Source organism: Leiobunum rupestre, chromosome 1 (genome assembly GCF_980474605.1).
Source record: "Leiobunum rupestre chromosome 1, qqLeiRupe1.1.hap1, whole genome shotgun sequence".
Taxonomy (NCBI): domain Eukaryota; kingdom Metazoa; phylum Arthropoda; class Arachnida; order Opiliones; family Sclerosomatidae; genus Leiobunum; species Leiobunum rupestre.
Genome location: NC_143384.1, coordinates 24,096,510 through 24,115,576, shown reverse-complemented (window position 1 = coordinate 24,115,576; position 19,067 = coordinate 24,096,510). Strand labels below are relative to the sequence as shown.

Genomic DNA, 19,067 nt, shown 5'->3' with positions numbered 1-19,067 from the left:
AGGTCACGTGTAAATGTTTTTTCTACGTCACTAGCTAAAGTTATTGAAGATAGAGAGCGTGCGCTGGAGTCGATAAAGATTTTGGTATTTGTAGTCGACGTGCGAAACGCGCGTGCCAATAAAGCATCAATTGAAAAGCTTAAAGGGAATATAACCTGCAAAGCAATCTTTATGAAAGACCCCTTCAATTTTTTAAATTTCCCTGTACAGTGGCGCCAAACATTTCTAAAGCCAAAGGCAAGAGCGGCCAAAGTTGCAAACGTTGGTGTTCCACACCAAATACCTGAGGTTATATTCCCTTTAAGCTCGTGACGCGGGGAAAAACATTTTATACATTTAATTTTTTTATTGATTTATTTTATAGAAACACCTATTTAAGTTCGATTTTGCTGAAATTATTAATAATTAGTCCTCGTTAGTTGCCAACAGGGGAATTTCATTATGGAATGCTCTTCCAAAAAATTCTTATCTTGCCACCCTACGCTCTCAATTTTTAAGTCAAATATTAAAGATTTTGTTCTAACATTTCATCCAATTTTACTTTAATTTAATTCAAATTTGTAAATGTTTTGTATCTGGAAATCCCAAATATAGCCTTATTATTATTATTATTATTATGGTTGCATCAAGAAATTTTAATTTTAAAGGGAATATAACCTAGGCATTTGGTGTGGAACACCAACGTTTGCAACTCTAACCGCTCTTGCCTTTGGGTTTAAAAATGTTTGGCGCCACTGTACAGGGAAATTTGAAAAATTGAAGGGGTCTTCCATAAAGATTCCTTTGCAGGTTATATTACCCTTAACGTGAGATTTCTGGTCAATTCGCGGGACCCCACTACAAACATACGCAGTATTGTGTTTTATCCTTGGTTTTATTGAATAGACCTTTCTATAAAGTAACATTGGCCTTATTGTTTGATGTTGCTGCTGTTTCACGGGTGACGTATCGATGACGTTTTATTACGAAAAGCCCGGGACATAAAGAATAATTTTGACGAGGAACACTGTTTTTAAGCATAAACTGAACTGAACTTCTTACGTTTTTCGTGACGAATTTGCTACATAAAAACAAGTTCAGCGAGCGTAGCTTATTTAATAGAAAGGTCTATTTAGAACCAATTCAGAATACAAGCTCCATAAGTCTCCAAATATTTACCAAAAACGTTTTTATTTATACTTAGGAATTATAGCCCGGCACGAATAATACCCGCATACATTTTTTGAGCGGCAGTTTTTGAAACCAAACTAGTTCAAATTGAAATATTTAAAGTCGCTGATCCTTTCGTAGGATTTATTGAATAAAGGGTACTTTAGAGCAGCGGTTCCCAATTTCTTTTTGCTATGGAACCCTAAATTATGCAGCTAATACTGGTGGAAGCCCAACTCATTTTTTTACTTATCTTAGAAGACTGTTGCCACGAACAAAGGTGGCCGCGCTGCGAATTCCTGGAACCCCTGTGACCCTTCCACGGAACCCCAGGGTTCCGTGGGACACCTTTTGGGAACCGCTGCTTTAGAGAACAAATCTTGATTTAGGGACCTTGGAGGAAAAATTGGGGTTTTAGGCATTCTAGGGATCTGGTGTGTATGGTTATGGTAAATTTTTACATCCCAGATTAGTGGTGCCTTAATTTCCTATTTTCAAGGTCAAGATCGCCCTGTTTATTAAAGAAGTTATGTTTAATTACAAGATTTTAGAAAATTTTCCACAAACATTTTGAAGGTCGAGATGACCATTTTCAAGGTTAAGATCGCTCTGTTTATTAAAGAAGTTATTTTTTATTATAAGATTTGAGTATATTTTCCACAAACATTTTGAAGGTCGAGATGACCATTTTCAAGGTCAAGATCGCTCTGTTTATTAAAGAAGTTATTTTTCCATATTAAGATTTTAGTATTATTTCCAAATAAACATTTTGAGGTTGAGATGATAATTATCAAGGTCCAGGTACCCATTTAGAAGGTTGAGATCAACCTGTTTATTAAGGTATTTACTTATTATTAAAAGATTGAACGTCGAGATCACCATATTAGTAAAGATCACACATTTTGGTGACCCTGTCTTAAATGTATACTTCACTCGTATGTTGTAATATACTTATGATATCACATATTTTGGACAAGAAACTATTCACCCGGTTAAATATGAAACGAAAAATGGCGAAACTCATTCAGTTCCGTTGAGCAAAAACTCTTGTCACTCTTAAAATATGAATGAAGAAAAACCGTCGGTGCGCGCCGAGGATCGCGTGTCTCGTAATCCAGTAAAAGATACCTCCGCACGCCACGCATTAATAATACAACAAGGAGGCCGGAGGGGGAACTCAGTTCGGCGCTTACGTCGCAACCGAAACCGAACATTGCCAAGAAAAGCATCGTATTAATTAAATTATCAATTTTAATTTCCTATTAATTTGATTCTCAATTTTAATTTACTATTTATTTGATTCTCAATTTTAATTTCCTATTAATTTGATTCTCAATTTTAATTTCCTATTTATTTGATTCTCAATTTTAATTTACTATTTATTTGATTCTCAATTTTAATTTACTATTTATTTGATTCTCAATTTTAATTTACTATTTATTTGATTCTCAATTTTAATTTACTATTAATTAAATTCTTAATTTTAATTTCCTATTAATTTAATTCCTAATTTTAATTTCCTATTAATTAAATCTTAATTTTAATTTCCTATTAATTAAATCTTAATTTTAATTTCCTATTAACTAAATCTTAATTTTAATTTCCTATTAACTAAATCTTAATTTTAATTTCCTATTAATTTAATTACTAAGTTTAATTTTCTATTAATTAAATTCCTAAATTTAATTTTCTATTAATTAAATTCCTAAATTTAATTTTCTATTAATTAAATTCCTAAATTTAATTTTCTATTAATTAAATTCCTAAATTTAATTTTCTATTAATTAAATTCCTAATTTTAATTTTCTATTAATTAAATTCCTAATTTTAATTTACTATTAATTAAATTCCTAATTTTAGTTTACTATTAATTAAAATCCTAATTTTAGTTTACTATTAATTAAATTCTCTCCCCGATTTTACTAACAAACAGGAATATCCCTGATATCCCCCGATTTTACCAAAAGAAACAGGAATATACCTGATATACTAAAAAATGGGAATATCCCTGATATACTAAAAAATGGGAATATCCCTGATATACTAAAAAATGGGAATATCCCTGATATACTAAAAAATGGGAATATACCTGATATACTAAAAAAAATGGGAATATCCTTGATATACTAAAAAAAATGGGAATATCCTTGATATACTAAAAAAATGGGAATATCCCTGATATACTAAGAAAATGGGAATATCCCTGATATACTAAGAAAATGGGAATATCCTTGATATACTAAGAAATGGGAATATCCCTGATATACTCAGAAATGGGAATATCCCTGATATTCTTAAAAAAAATGGGAATATCCCTGATATACTAAAAAATGGGAATATCCCTGATATACTAAGAAATGGGAATATCCCTGATATACTAAAAATAATGGGAATATCCCTGATATACTAAAAAACTGGGAATATCCCTCATATTTCTCTGACTTTTCTATCAATAATCTAACTCTCCAATATTTGCAGTTTTTCCAGGTCCGTGTGAACCCTGGAACATAATTCCGGCTCCCCCCACGGAACGCCGGACAGGAAAAACCACCCTCCGGGCGTAGAAATAATTTCAAATCCGAATAAATGGGAACAAAATAAATATTAGGAAAAACGACGCAGCGCCTCGCAATTACAAAATTTCCCATAGTGCGTCACGCGAAAGCAAACAAAAAAAACATCCCCATCAAAAGCGTAATATTTGTGAAAGGTTATAATCAACTTATACGGCCAAGAAATATCCCTAGACAAATCGAAGTTGGCCCCGAGAACACGCGGAATATAATAGCGTCGGGCTAAATCCTTAATTATGAAATGGCTTTTCGTTCCTTATTAATTATTAACGACTAGATTTCTTCGCTCCGCCGCGACATCTATGGGGAATTTATGGTATTTTTCGGAGGCTCGGAACTTTTGGCCGTTGCCATTTCTCCCGGTATGTCGTAATCGTCTGGGTCCCATACGGGGAGATAATGCGTAGCGGAAGGTAAGAGGGAGAAGTTCAGGAGCGTCAATGGGAGGCTAGTTGTTGGCGGATATTTTCTTTGGAAACGTTTGTTGGGTCGGGTTTTGGCTTTCCCGGAATGATAACAGACATCGATGGTCTGTTTACGTTTCGGGCGGCCGTGGTGAATTTGCAAATTAAGGATTATGGAAAATGGGAGAGAGTTCAGTTCGTGAGAAACAACGCGTACGGCGAACGTGTGGTGCTGCTATATATTCGTATCGCAGGGCCCCCACTTTATTTTTTTATTTTTTTTATAGAAAAAATAGGATTATTTTGCTAAAAATATAGGACTTTACAGGACTAGTTTTACAAAATTATAGGATTTTATAGGACTATATATGCTATTTAATTTACTAACTTTATGCATTTAAAAACAAAACCTATATTTATAGGAATAAATCTTTGATATTCACTTAAAAAATAGGAACTATTTGACCATTTTATCACAAAAATATACTAGTAGCTAACCATGTTAACAATAACAAAAGTATAGTCTAGAATGACTTCGTATAGGAATTTATCCTATAGCTAAACCTAGCCATTTAACTGAGTGGCTGGATTTGAAATGGGCAAAATATCAAAATTATAGGATTTTATAGGACTTTTAGGGGATTTTGCTAAAAATATAGGATGTTATAGGACTTATCAGAAGTTAATAAATTTGAATGGACTTATACGCATTGTAACCCGGCCCCCTGAAATAATGGCTTTAAAAGGCGCTTGATGACTTCGCAGGGTAACCAGGGAAAGACTTGGAAAATTTTATAGGAAAATATAGGAATAGAAATAAGCGAATTATAGGAAAATATAGGGAACTAAATAGGAAAATATAGGAAAATAATAAGATAATTACTGCATATCGGTATACTTTGACTCGAATCACATATTTTTTGTACACTGCTTTCTTGCATTATTGGATCACTTAGCGGATTTCAAGATTTTGTTCGAAAGCGGCAGTTTTTTCACTACATGTCCTATGACACGTACTTAAAAAATTATCTCATTTTCAAAAGATCGTGAAATTATAGGAAAATATAGAAAATTGGTGAAAATAAAGGAATTTATAGGAAGGTATTAAAAATATAGGAAGTCTGGTCACCCTGGACTTTGGCCTAGGGTGGTGCCTTGGGTATTAGCCTAGCTGATTATTATTATTATTATTTCAGTAAAACGGTTATTGCAATGTTGAAAACATTAGCCAAACTTCCAAGGAAATTAATGATAATCATAGAATTTGACATAGATCTAGAGTAAAATTACCTTCAAAAAGTGCCAAGATAAAATTTAATTCCTTGACTTTTCCCTGAATTTTTACAAATTCTTAAAATTTCCGGACATTTTCCTGACATTTTAGGCCTATTTTTAAATTCCCTGACTTTTCCCTCGCATGTTTTAAATAAATTTTATTTTGAATATTACTTACACTTGTTAGTTGACACTCAACAATGATAGTATTAATATTTCGCATATAACAAAATAGACTTATCCGAATATGACTGTCCCTGTAGTAAAAACAATTATTGGTCACTTTTGGCGAAATTAGCCACTAAATTCCTTTTTGTCCAGGCCAGAATTTTCCACTTTTTCCACTTGATATTTTCTTATGTAAATATTGGCTTTACAAGTCGCTAGTATTGGGTATTAGCTTATCTGATTATAATTATTATTATTATTAAAACTGAAAACTAAGTAATTATCCGGACTACGTATCTTATTATATCAGGGTTCGTACAAAATTTCCAGAATTAAATTCCCTGACATTTCCCGGTTTTCCCTGACGTGTGATAACCCCGAATTGACGTCTTCAGATGCGACTAAAGCACACGCCGGTGAAGTTTTTATTTCACCCTGTCGTGACGAATCTGTTCCATTGCGCCGAATCCAATCCCATTCGACCGAAAAACCGCACTTTGGCGGATTTAGGATTCGGTCTAATGGGATTGTCCCATTCGACCGAAAAACCCGCACTTCTCCGGGTTTAGGATTCGGTTTTAACCGTTTCAGCATCTGTCAGAACAGCATGCAGTGTTACCTAACCTAACCTAACCTAACAGACTTAAAAATATATTAAAACGCTTCCATGAAAAATTAAAGGAGTAGAAAGAAAAACTATTTTTTTTTACTGTCGCTCAATTGAGAATATTGCGTCGGTCGATTAGAAAAATACAAAACCCGCCTTTGGGCTAATTTCATCAAATACATTGGCGGAATTCGGTCTAATGGGAATTCGGTCGAATATGATTAGGCGCAATGGGAAGATACAGTCGTGACAGGGTGAAATTCGACCATTTGATAAATTTATTTTCATTATTTTACGTCTTACAGATAAAATACCCCAACAAATTCGTCATAATTCCCTTGTTTGTTAATCTGTATATTTTCGCCTTTAAATATCTTAAATGAGTTCTTAAAATGGTTAATTACAGAAGTGAATTAATTTGACTTTCGAAATATTATTGTAAAAGATTGATGAATCTCCAATCAGGCTAAAACCTACATCAAAAACGCTTTCCAAATCCGAAAAAAAAACATATTAGAGAGAAAAAAGTATCGAATAAGTGCAATCCAAATAAGTTGGCCTAGTGATAATATTAGATTCACATTCAATTAGTGGCAAAGTTATTGTCATACTAAAATCTTCGAGCTTGCTTTTTCACCTTTATCAGTTTGGCGGTAGATTTGAATTTCATTTGGATATTTTTCAAAGGTGGTTATCACCTTCCGGTAAATTTTTACCTATAAAAGTAGTTTGGGGCTCAATAAACATTTCATTAAGTATATCTGGGAGTTTTTTTATCGTTGAGTATCAGGTCAAAAGAGAGATGTGTCCGCCTTTCTCTTTAAATGATAACTACAATAATAAATACATACTTCTATTTATATGTATAATTTTTATTATTATAAGGTTCGACAAACACTCAACTTGACAGTTTTGTGTCGATAATAATTATACGGCACATGACTATGAGGATCTATAATAAGATTATTTTATAATACAATTGCTCCCAAAGTCACATTTTAAATATATCAAAACGAAAAGTACGTTCTTTCTACTTTTCGTTTTAATATTAAATAAAAATATTGATCAACGAATTCTTACCCGCGTGGCAGAATCTATGGAGCGCCCATCAATTCGGGCCTTGGCCATTCCCATTTGTAGCTCAATAAACGCGGTTTCAGGTAAATGTTTGATTGGTAGTGCCAAAAATTCTTTTTTCATAATCAATTCATAGTATTGGGTCACTCACGATACATTATTTTCAGCGGGACATCTGTTTCGATATGGTTTTCACCTTGATTTATCACGTTAGCTCGAAGAAACTCTGCCACAATTTTTTCATAATTTTTGCCTTCGAACGGGCCCTGAGCAAAGAATATAAAGCCCCAGGAATGGAAGGTGTAGCTCCGTCTAGTGGAACTTTTGCGCCTCTCGTTTTTAAAGAGAGACCGGGTTGCGCTAACCGTTTCCGGTTACTCTGATTTGCTTTGCCGGAAGTTTCTAGCGCTGCCAAAACACGCGGCCAATAATATCAATCCTTCCATTCCTGGGGCTTTATATTCTTTGCCCTGAGTCTAGCTTATTATAATTACTATTATTAGAGTAGTCCTAATACTAAATAGTACACTTTTATTCCGTCAACAGAGGAAAATAATTTTCTAAGAGCCATATTATAACACTTCAAAGTTAAGTAATTTAAAGAAAATTTCAAATAAATGAAAAATGTTAATTATTTCGAGTACATGCAAACGACTACAGCAGAAAACATTTAGATCAAAGGAAATAGTTATACGCAAAATATTCGAATACTAAGCTAAAACAAACGTAAAAAAAAACAGAACTTTGTTTAATCCTAAACAATAAATAATTCAAAGTTAAGATCAAACAGAAAGCGTTATATACATCGCTTCGTAAAAAAAATATTTTCCCAAAAGACGAGCAAACTTTTCAACAAGTACAGAAAACTGATAAAATATTAACCCATAGATACCAGGTCTTCTTCGAAAAAAACTACGCAATGTGGATTAAATTTTCTTTCCAGGCGATCTCGCAGTTGAGTTGATACGCAAAGTACTTTCCTATTGCTTTTCACAACTTAAGAGTGAAGTGTATTGGAACGGTGCACTTTCACCGAATTGAAATTTATGTTGACTTTTCTTTCTTCCGATACGAAGGATTTTGGATTTTTGGCTTTTTTGATTTGTTTCGGAGAAAATTCAACGAGTAAATAGTGTGAAATATACATTAAAGACAGATTTACTATACCATTGGTATTTGTAGGAAAAGCGTTATTGTTATTCAGTATGTCCACTAAATAAAAATCCAGAGCTAATAATCGAAAAGCTATTTTTCCTAAAAATTTGATATTTTTAGATCCCATAGCTCCCGCAGGGGATCAATAGATGATACGAAACTCAATGACCATACCTCTACTTGGAATGCTTATCGCGGCAGATTTTCGTCTCGATGTAGCTGACGGTTTTTGACGTCACTGTGTGAACTTAACAAACAACAACGTGAGAAGGGAGCGCGCGCAAAGGGGATCTTACCATACGCGATACGCCAGGATAAGCATGTCCTCAAGGTCATTCAAAACCTATGACGTTCAACCATGTCCTCAAGGTCATTCAAAACTTATGACCTTCAACCACGTCCTCAAGGTCATTCAAAACCTATTACCTTCAATCATGTCCTCAAGGTCATTCAAAACTTATGACCTTCAACCACGTCCTCAAGGTCATTCAAAACCTATGACCTTCAATCACGTCCTCAAGGTCATTCAAAACTTATGACCTTCAACCACGTCCTCAAGGTCATTCAAAACCTATGACCTTCAATCATGTCCTCAAGGTCATTCAAAACTTATGACCTTCAACCACGTCCTCAAGGTCATTCAAACCTATGACCTTCAATCATGTCCTCAAGGTCATTCAAAACTTATGACCTTCAACCACGTCCTCAAGGTCATTCAAAACCTATGACCTTCAATCATGTCCTCAAGGTCATTCAAAACCTATGACCTTCAATCATGTCCTCAAGGTCATTCAAAACTTATGACCTTCAACCACGTCCTCAAGGTCATTCAAAACCTATGACCTTCAATCATGTCCTCAAGGTCATTCAAAACTTATGACCTTCAACCACGTCCTCAAGGTCATTCAAAACCTATGACCTTCAATCATGTCCTCAAGGTCATTCAAAACTTATGACCTTCAACCACGTCCTCAAGGTCATTCAAAACCTATGACCTTCAATCATGTCCTCAAGGTCATTCAAAACTTATGACCTTCAACCACGTCCTCAAGGTCATTCAAAACCTATGACCTTCAATCATGTCCTCAAGGTCATTCAAAACTTATGACCTTCAACCACGTCCTCAAGGTCATTCAAAACCTATTACCTTCAACCATGTCCTCAAAATCATTCAAAATATATCTCGAGAACCGTTGCGCTTAGAAACTCGGTTCCAATTAGAAAGGTGTGCGCCATCGCATTTTATCTCCAAGTGACTCTGAACCGATGTAAATTGGCCAATAGGAAGCCAACAAAATGAACATAAAAAGAAGGTCATAAATAAAAAGGTCCAAAAGATCATTGATGTTAATAATTTATAAAGTACCTAGTTTGGGCTTATTTTAAATACATTTTTTAGTTGATAATTAGTCATTTAACATTTTTATTTATAACTTTCTTGTTTTTGGTGTTCATTTCGGCTCAGATCCACTTTGACATAAAATGCGATGGCACACACCATTCTATTTGGAACCGAGTCTCTAAGCCCAACGATTCCCGAGATAGATTTTGAATGACCTTGGGGATATGGTTCAAGGTCATCGAGTTTTGTATGCTATACGGTCTAAAAATATCAAATTCCTAGGAAAAATAGCTTTTCGATTATTAGCTCTGGATCGTTTTTAGTGAACCCCCCAAAAAATTTTTTTTATTAAACATTTGATTAATTAAATTATATTAGTTACGTTAATATAACCATATAACAACAGACAGGTTAAAACTGCCATGTCGAAAACGAGTAGTGGCAACTTGTAAGAGCTGTAGATCGTAAAGAATAAAGCTATAGGTCTACAAGTTAGACCTACACATTTTCGACGGCAGCTTAACCTCTCTATTATACAGTAATCCGTAGTTGTCAGTTCATTTTACACTGAAATACGTAACGTTATGCCTCGTATCAATGGACTTTAGAAAATGGCAACAGAATCTGGATATTAAATAAAATACTACTTATTTGATTATTTACTTTTGTGTATAGAGAGGCAGAAGGTTTGGCCCGATTTTTCCTGAACCAGGGAGGCTCAAGAAACGATTATCTGGCAAACCGGCCAACCTAGTTGTCTGGATAAATAGTGGATTTGTTTCGAGAATCCTACTCGTCTAACGGTTATAGTTTTATACAAACCATTATAAATAGATAATTAGCTATATATCATTGATTTTGTAAATTTTAACGTAGCTATATTTTGAAAATCTACTTTAAGGGTGATGCTTCAGAAAGTACCAAACAAATAGGAATGAACATAAGCAGATTTTTAAAACCAAAGATTAAATAAATTTGCAAGTCCTAATGAAGTAGCGCTATGTTGTCTTCGGGAATATGTTTTTTTTTTCTGTTTAGCTAGGAATTTATAGGAAAGTCTATTGCTTTGATCGTCAATTTGGAGAGTAATTTCAATTTATTAGGCCGACAAATCCGTTAAAATTAGCTCCGACGATCAAAGAGGTTCCACTGAATTCCTAATGAGGATATTCCATTTTCGCGGAAATTTGGATTTTGTCCACTAGAAATTAGTGACCCACCCGTCCATATGGACCATAAAGTCAGTAGACGAAATATTTCCCTGAACTACGGTCAACTACCCTTTTTACACACAATCCAAGGGATTTGTGTATTGGTTTACCAGTTAGGGCAGGAATCCATACCTCCACTTAGAATGCTTATCCTGGCGTATCGCGTATGGTAAGATCACTCTGACGGCTTTGGCCCCGCCTACGAGAGCAAAAATCCCCTCTGCGCGCGCGCCCCTCTCACGTTGTTGGTTGCTAAGTTAACACAGTGACGTCAACAAAACCGTCAGCCACATCGAGACGAAAATCTGCCGCGATAAACATTCCAAGTAGAAGTATGAGTTATTGGTTAGGGTTATATCAAGTTCGACGCTACATTTGCCGGCCTAAAAACATATATTTTTTTAAAATCTGAGCCCAAGATTTGGGCGTTTGCCCAATTTACTGTTTTTCCTTTTTGCTTTGTGCATTAGATATTTTATTCAAAATTAAGTACGATAACGTTAGAAAATATATTTTTGGGCATTTCACGACCATTTTGGGCCTATATCTTCAGTCTTATCGGTTAATATTATTTTAAGAAAAGTTCTGGGGGTATCTTACGGTACCCCCCTTTTCGTAGTAAACTCTACATCACGTTCATTAAATTAGGTTCGATTTTCATTAAAGTTTTTTATTGAATAGCTGGGGCTAAATTTAACCTAGATTTGGAATTGCGTTTTTTATTAGAAGTAAGATTTTTTGGACAGCGTATACCAGTGTTGTAAGTCGGAAAATAGTCCGCGGAAAATGACCCAAGCCTTTTTTCCGGAAAATTTCCCGTATTTTTCCGAAAAAATAAAAAAGTTTTAATTCCATGATTAGTCTAATATTGTTTGCAAATTTAAATAAAGCGGCATTTTCGCCTCATTTTTTCGAATCTAAAAGTAAAACTAAACCTCTAGACTAGTTTAAACTGATTAACAATGTAACACTATTAATGTTTTGTAGTATTTTTACTGTTATTAGACATTTTATATCGATTAAAAGTTAAATCATTAAAAACCCTTAAAAAGTAATTTGTTTCAATTTTATTACTTTTCCGATTTGCGGAAAATTTTCTGGAAATTTTTCCGGAAACTTAACAACACTAGCGTACACGGACACCCGCACATAAATTGAGTGTTACCATAAATAACGTTATGTATAAATATGATCATTGGGGAAATAGAGTTTCGTAAAAATTAGTAAAATTAAGTGTAACGTAATAAAAGCCGCAAAAAATGATCAAATTAAGTATAATCATAAGTAACGTAATAAAAATTATAGCTATAAGTATGTTCATTGGTGAGTCAGGGTAAATTATATTTTTCGTTAGTACTGATTATTTTTGAACTCAAAAAATTCGGTTTGTTTGGAAATTAATTTAAATTAAAGGGTTCGTGTTTCACTCCTTTTTTTCAAAACCAGGTATCTCAGAAAATTTGTTTCAAAACCATGTTACTCGGAAAACTCGGTTTGTTTGGAAATCAATTTAAATTAAAGCGTTCGCGCTACCTTATTTCCAAAATCACGTAACTCGAAAAATTCGGTCTGCTTGGAAATCAATTTAAATTAACGTGTTCGCGTTTCGCTAGCTTATTTCCAAAACCAGGTAACTTGAAAATGTCGGTTTGTCTAAAAATTAATTTAAATTAGAGTGTTCGCGTCTTGCTACTTTATTTACAAAACCAGGTAACTTGAAAAATTCTTTTTCGATAAAATTCCTCTTGGGTAAACTTGTTAATTGAATGTACAAGATGATTGGAAATTTGTTCAAATTTATATTTAATATATAAAATATAGTTAATAAATCGGGGGATAAATACTATTGAAATTACAGGAAAATATAGGGTTAATTCTATTGAAATTACAAGAAAATATAGGATAAATTCTATTGAAATTACCGGAAAATATGGGATAAATACTATTGAAATTACAGGAAAATATGGGCTAAATAATATTGAAATTACAGGAAAATATTTGATAAATTCTATTGAAATTACTGGAAAATATGGGATAAATTCTATTGAAATTACTGGAAAATATGGGATAAATTCTATTGAAATTACTGGAAAATATGGGATAAATTCTTTTGAAATTACAGGAAAATATGGGATAAATACTATTGAAATTACAAGAAAATATGGGATAAATTCTATTGAAATTACAGGAAAATATAGAATAAATTCTATTGAAATTACAAGAAAATATAGGATAAATTCTATTGAAATTACAAGAAAATATAGGATAAATTCTATTGAAATTACAGGAAAATATGGGATAAATACTATTGAAATTACAGGAAAATATGGGATAAATTCTACTGAAATTACAGGAAAATATGGGATAAATACTATTGAAATTAAAGGAAAATATAGGGTTAATTCTATTGAAATTACAGGAAAATATAGGTTTCAAATAATAATCAGGTATGTTCAAACGTAATAGTCAGTTTTCTGTCCATGGTTGGTAAAAATCACGCGAAAATATTTTCAAATCCGCTTTTCAAAAAGTGTTTGAAGTGGGGCGCCAAAATCAATAGCTGTACCTTCTTAAATACAAAATGTTCTTAGGCGTCTAACTAGGAAAATTAAGGATTCTAAGAATGATTTGGTTTTGGGCGGGAAAATTTATAATTATTAAAGAATGCAGGCTTTAGACAAGAAAATAATTAGGCTATGATAAATCCTTTAAACTAAAAACGCATAATATATAATCATTTTTTTTTCGAGAAATTACAAAAAAATAAATTGATCTCTAAATTCTTTAAGTCATTAATACAAATTAACGGCTTTCTCCCGAATAATTAACGGTGGAAAAAACACGGCCAAAACAGATAATTACAATCATAAAACAAAGAATCTCCTTTAACATTTGAGCCCACCCCCTACCGGCTCAAAATGTAATTAAAACTGATGACCTACATTTTTCACGTAAGCAAAACCGTTAATTAATACACGGTTATTAAATAAAAAAATAATATCAAGAACGGGAGGCAGGGTGGCCTAGCGAAGTAACAGCGCCCTAACTTAATTCTCTAAGCAAGAGAGCTTGAACTCTAAAAAAAAACTTCGGGCTGCAATTTTGTTTGCATATTTCCCGCTCGGTTGCGGGGAGGGGGGGGGGAGTGGGGGTTCATGGTCGTTGCAATTTTGACAGCTCTGACAGATTAAAAAAGAAAAACTTGGAAACTAAACTTTCATAAAAGGTTTTCGAAGTCTTTCTTATTTGAATGGATCATACATCGCTTAAGTTATAATAATTTTATTACGATTTCTTATACAGGGTGGAAGGCTCAGCCGTGGTCCAGCCTCGGTACTTCTCCTAGTACACCAGAGTGCTGCGGGTCGAACACTTCTACAGGCGCTGGTAGTTCAAAAATAGACCAATGGGATAATTAGAAGCGCATCTTCCAAATGCTTATTCGGGCGATTGGATAAAGATGAGCATCTAATTATCCCATTGGTCTATTTTTGACCTACCAGCGCCTGTAGAAGTGTTGCACCCGCAGCACTCTGGTGTACTAGGAGAAGTACCGAGGCTGGACCACGGGAGCCTTCCATCCTGTACATGTATAAGAACGGAAAAGAAAAACTTTTCAAAAAGATTTATTTGGATTTTTTGAACGAATCATAAAAAGGTGTTTCTATAAAATAAAAAATAAAAAATTAGAAGCATAAAATGTTTTTATCTGCGTCACGAGCGCCAGTTATTTAAGCGTTTTACTTTTACGCGAGTTTCGCAAGCGGGTTTCAGATTTCGAAGGGTCTCGCGACTGCAGCGCGCGCTCTTTACCTTCAAGAGCTGCAGCTAAGTGACGTAGGCAAAACATTGTCACATGACCTCCCGTATTTTATAGCAACACCTATGGTTTTAAATTATAATTTATTTTACGATTAGTTAAGATAGTAACAACGAAGTACTGTTTACGTTTGGTTGAATAGTTAATATATTGTTCGTGAAATATTCAAATTATGGTCAGTACCATTTATGCGTAAAACGTGGTTAGGTTTTAGAATGGATCGTTAATTGCTAAAGTTAATAATTTTACTGCTATTTCTTATTACTAAGAATTTATGAACTGTAACAATGAAGTAGAAGTTGATTTACGTATTTTTTCATTTATGAGATATTCATATTATGTTCCATACCATTTTTGTGTAAATGTTTATTAATTTAAAAAAACATCTTGAATGGACCATTAATTGCTTAAGTAATAAACTAATAAACAATAAATTACTGTTTGTGTATGGATGAATAGCCAATTTTTATTTCTGACTTTTGTAAGGTATTTATTTATGATGCATTGATTTTACTATAGGAAGGTCAATTTATCAGGTTGATAAATTATAAATAAACTAAAACCACGTAGATTTTAAATATTTGATCGTTAATGCACAATTTGCAGGATATCTGTTCAATTTAAGTAGAAATTGTTAAGTTATTCATTACATTAGACGATGGTTAGAGACTTGTACAAATGTACACCTTAAACATTTGACAATTACGAAAACAATTTAAGCAACTGGTGAAATTGCTTCGTTTATAATATCTCATAGCAAAACATGCCTTATGACTAAAGGCTATTATGATCAGAACCATATACCCTAAATTATGACTAATGACTATTATGAACATAACCTTATACCTTAAATTATGACTAATGACTATTATGAACATAACTTTATACCTTAAATTATGAATAATAACTATTATGAACATAACCTTATACCTTAAATTATGACTAATGACTATTATGAACATAACTTTATACCTTAAATTATGAATAATAACTATTATGAACATAACCTTATACCCTAAATTATGACTAATGACTATTATGAACATAAACTTATACCCTAAGTTATGACTAACGACTAATATAAAGAAGAACTTGCATCCTAAATTATGACTAATAACTATTATGAACATAAACTTATACCCTAAATTATGACTAACGACTAATATAAAGAACTTGCAACTTATCACTATAATGAACAGACTTATATCTGACCACTATTATGAACAAAATCTTATATCTGACCACTATTATGAACAGAAACTTATATATGATCACTATTTGGAACAGATTTATATCTGATCACTATTTGGAACAGAAACTTATATCCGATCACTATTATGAACAGAAACTCATATCTGATCACTATTATGAACAGAAACTTATATCTTATCAATAAATTATGGTTTATTACTTTTTATAAACCATCCTTAATTTTGACAACCCTTCCGAAGCGGTGTCTCCCCATCAACGTCAATCGCCCCACTTTTGAAGACATTATTAACAGCGACATATTATATCTTATACAATTTCGATCATATGTCGGCAAAAAGTTAAAACCTCTAAAGATAGACGTCAAGGAATGTCGCGTTCAGAGGCGGGCGTCTTATTACAAAAGCGAAAAGAATCCATTGGACAGCGAGCGACTCGGGGGAAATCTTTTCAACATTTTGAGTCGTCAGAACCAAAAAAAAAGGGTTTTTTTTTCAACAAGTCTAAGGTGCTGGAATTCCAAAAGAGATAGAATAAATACGACTTGGCTTTTTTTATACATATTTCTTTCTTTATTTCTTATTTTCTATCTCTTTTCTATTTCCTTATCGGAGTCCGGCGATGTCATAAAATCGAAATCATATCAGAGCGGTTGACGTTTTTCCATCAGATCATCCGAACTCTCAAATTCTCCAGAAAAGCAATATTTTGCGGCTCTTCTATATTTTGCCCCCGGGTATCGTAAATTCAAATAGAATATTTGAGTTTTTTCAATTTTATTACGTAGTTTGAAATTTCGTTCGAAGTTTAAAAATTTTATATTTTGAAGGATGTTCCGTCATGTTGATAAACGTACTTCCGGTTGGGCTGTATTAAAAGGAGTGGAAACTAATAGACGAATTAAAGGAGACGAATTAAAGGGAGTGGAAACTATTAGACGAATTAAAGGAGACGAATTAAAGGGAGTGGAAACTATTAGACGAATTAAAGGAGACGAATTAAAGGGAGTAAAAACTAATAGACGAATTAAAGGGACTAAAAACTAATAGGCGAATTAAAGAGTAGAAACTATTAGCCGAATTAAAGGGAGTAGAAACTATTAGCCGAATTAAAGGGAGTAGAAACTATTAGCCGAATTAAAGGGAGTAGGAGCTAATGGACGAATTTAAGGGAGTAGAAACTAAAGAACGAATTTAAGGGAGTAGAAACTAATAGGCGAGTTAAAGGGAGTAGAAACTAATAGGCGAATTAAACAGTAGAAACTATTAGGCGAATTAAAGGGAGTAGAAACTAATTAACGAATTAAAGGAACCGAACCGCATATTAGAGCCGATTTCAAATAATTGAGGCGCAATATTGTAATTTTGTAAGCTCTTTCAAAGTTACATATTCTTAGTCGATAATTCAAAATAACGGTCAAAAACGCCGCCGATCAGTTTAGTAAAATATTTTCGGCGGCGTAATCGTCGGCCATTTTCGGTATGGAGATACAGGCCGGTAGGCAGGCAAGGCTGCCAGATTTCGATAGATCGAAAACGGCCAACTCTCTCAAATGTTTTCGTTTTCAAAACGAAAATTTTGCGGCGTAGCTATCGACTAAGACTATACAGGGTCGGTGACAGCGGGCCCCGGACACGAAAAAATATACATTTCGGGCCCCCAATAGGCGAAACTATAAAGTAAATTTGGTCTTAACCAACTTGTTAAAATGGGAAAACAAAATCACGTGACTACCATATCACAGCCAACTTCGATTGGCCGTGCGACGGTAAAGAAAAAAAATTCCTTCCAGATACTGCAGACAGTTAATTCAGTGCCGTCTTTCCCATTGGGCAAAAGGGGCACTGCCCTAGGGCCCCAAGATTCTAGAGGGCCCCAGTTTTAAAATTGGGAAATGTAAAAGAAATTTTAATGAAAAAAATGATTTAAACATTGCTCGAAAGTCCTAAACTTCGTATTTAGTCGCGTCTACAACCAGGGTAAATCTAAAACGAATAAAGACTTTTGTTGTTAGTATTTTTAAATTCAGAATAAGCTTCTTCTTTAGTAACCTTTAGTAGGTTAAGTGAAACTATTTGAACCGATAGTTGTAGATTAGAGTGACGATGGACTTCGCACTGGAGGTTACAAACTTGGGTGGAGTTACAAGGGTCGCCCATAGCCTTGCTCAGGGGCCTCCCATTAGGTAAAGACGGCCCTGAGTAAATTAACTTCCACTTTTCTATTACACAATGTTCTAAACAATAATAATAATTAGATAATTTAGATGAATCGATCAAAATTTAAACCGCTATTAGCAAAATAAAATAAATAATAGTTCGCAATTCTTAGGATAGATGGCGTTGAGGTTCTTCACAGAGTCACGTGACTACCATCTTTTCCGCCCCCCTGGACTTTATAGTTTCGCCTATAGAACCTTAAATATCAGAGATAACTTTACATTTGAGGAGATAAGTTTCCCTATTTTTTTTCCAAATCGGGCCCCCGAGATTGCACGGGCCCCGGGAATTTGAAAACGGTTTTCCCCTCTCTGGTCGGGCCTGCTCCTATATACTCACTAGACGGGACACATATTTCCCGTCTTCAGCCAGAAATTGAGGCGAAATTCGACTTTAATTAAAGCCCTAAAATGTTGTTCAGTTCAATAAATAACTCAAGTGGATTAATTTGCTTTAAAATCCTTTTCGGTATTTATGAAATGTCGAGATATTCTTTGCAAACACGTGCTTATTTCCTAGCCATATATGCATAGTAAAACCGGTGACACATAAAATATCATCATACTTAAACCGTATAAACAAACACACTAGTCAAAACATTTAAATTCTGGGAACGGACACTAATTTGACGGCGTCGCGTATTCAAGTTCTCGTATCCATGCAACATTTCGAGGAAAATGTTTTTCCTTCGGGTATATTTACCTAATAATGATACTCCAGAATATCAACTTTGACATTTAAAGCGATATTCGGTTTGAATTGAAAATCGAGAAGTTGAACTATTTATTTACAATCAAAAGTTATTATCTCCACCACTCTCCCCCTATTCGGCTTTCCGTTGCCACGCAACTCGTTTTG

The 19,067-nt window shown here is 33.8% G+C and overlaps 1 protein-coding gene across 2 annotated transcripts in view; it reads right to left on the bottom strand.

Annotated features, from left to right (window-relative positions):
- The window catches only part of LOC149961926 (extracellular serine/threonine protein CG31145), a 190,401-nt gene that overhangs the window by 99,382 nt on the left and 71,952 nt on the right, over positions 1-19,067 (bottom strand). The window lies entirely within an intron of this gene.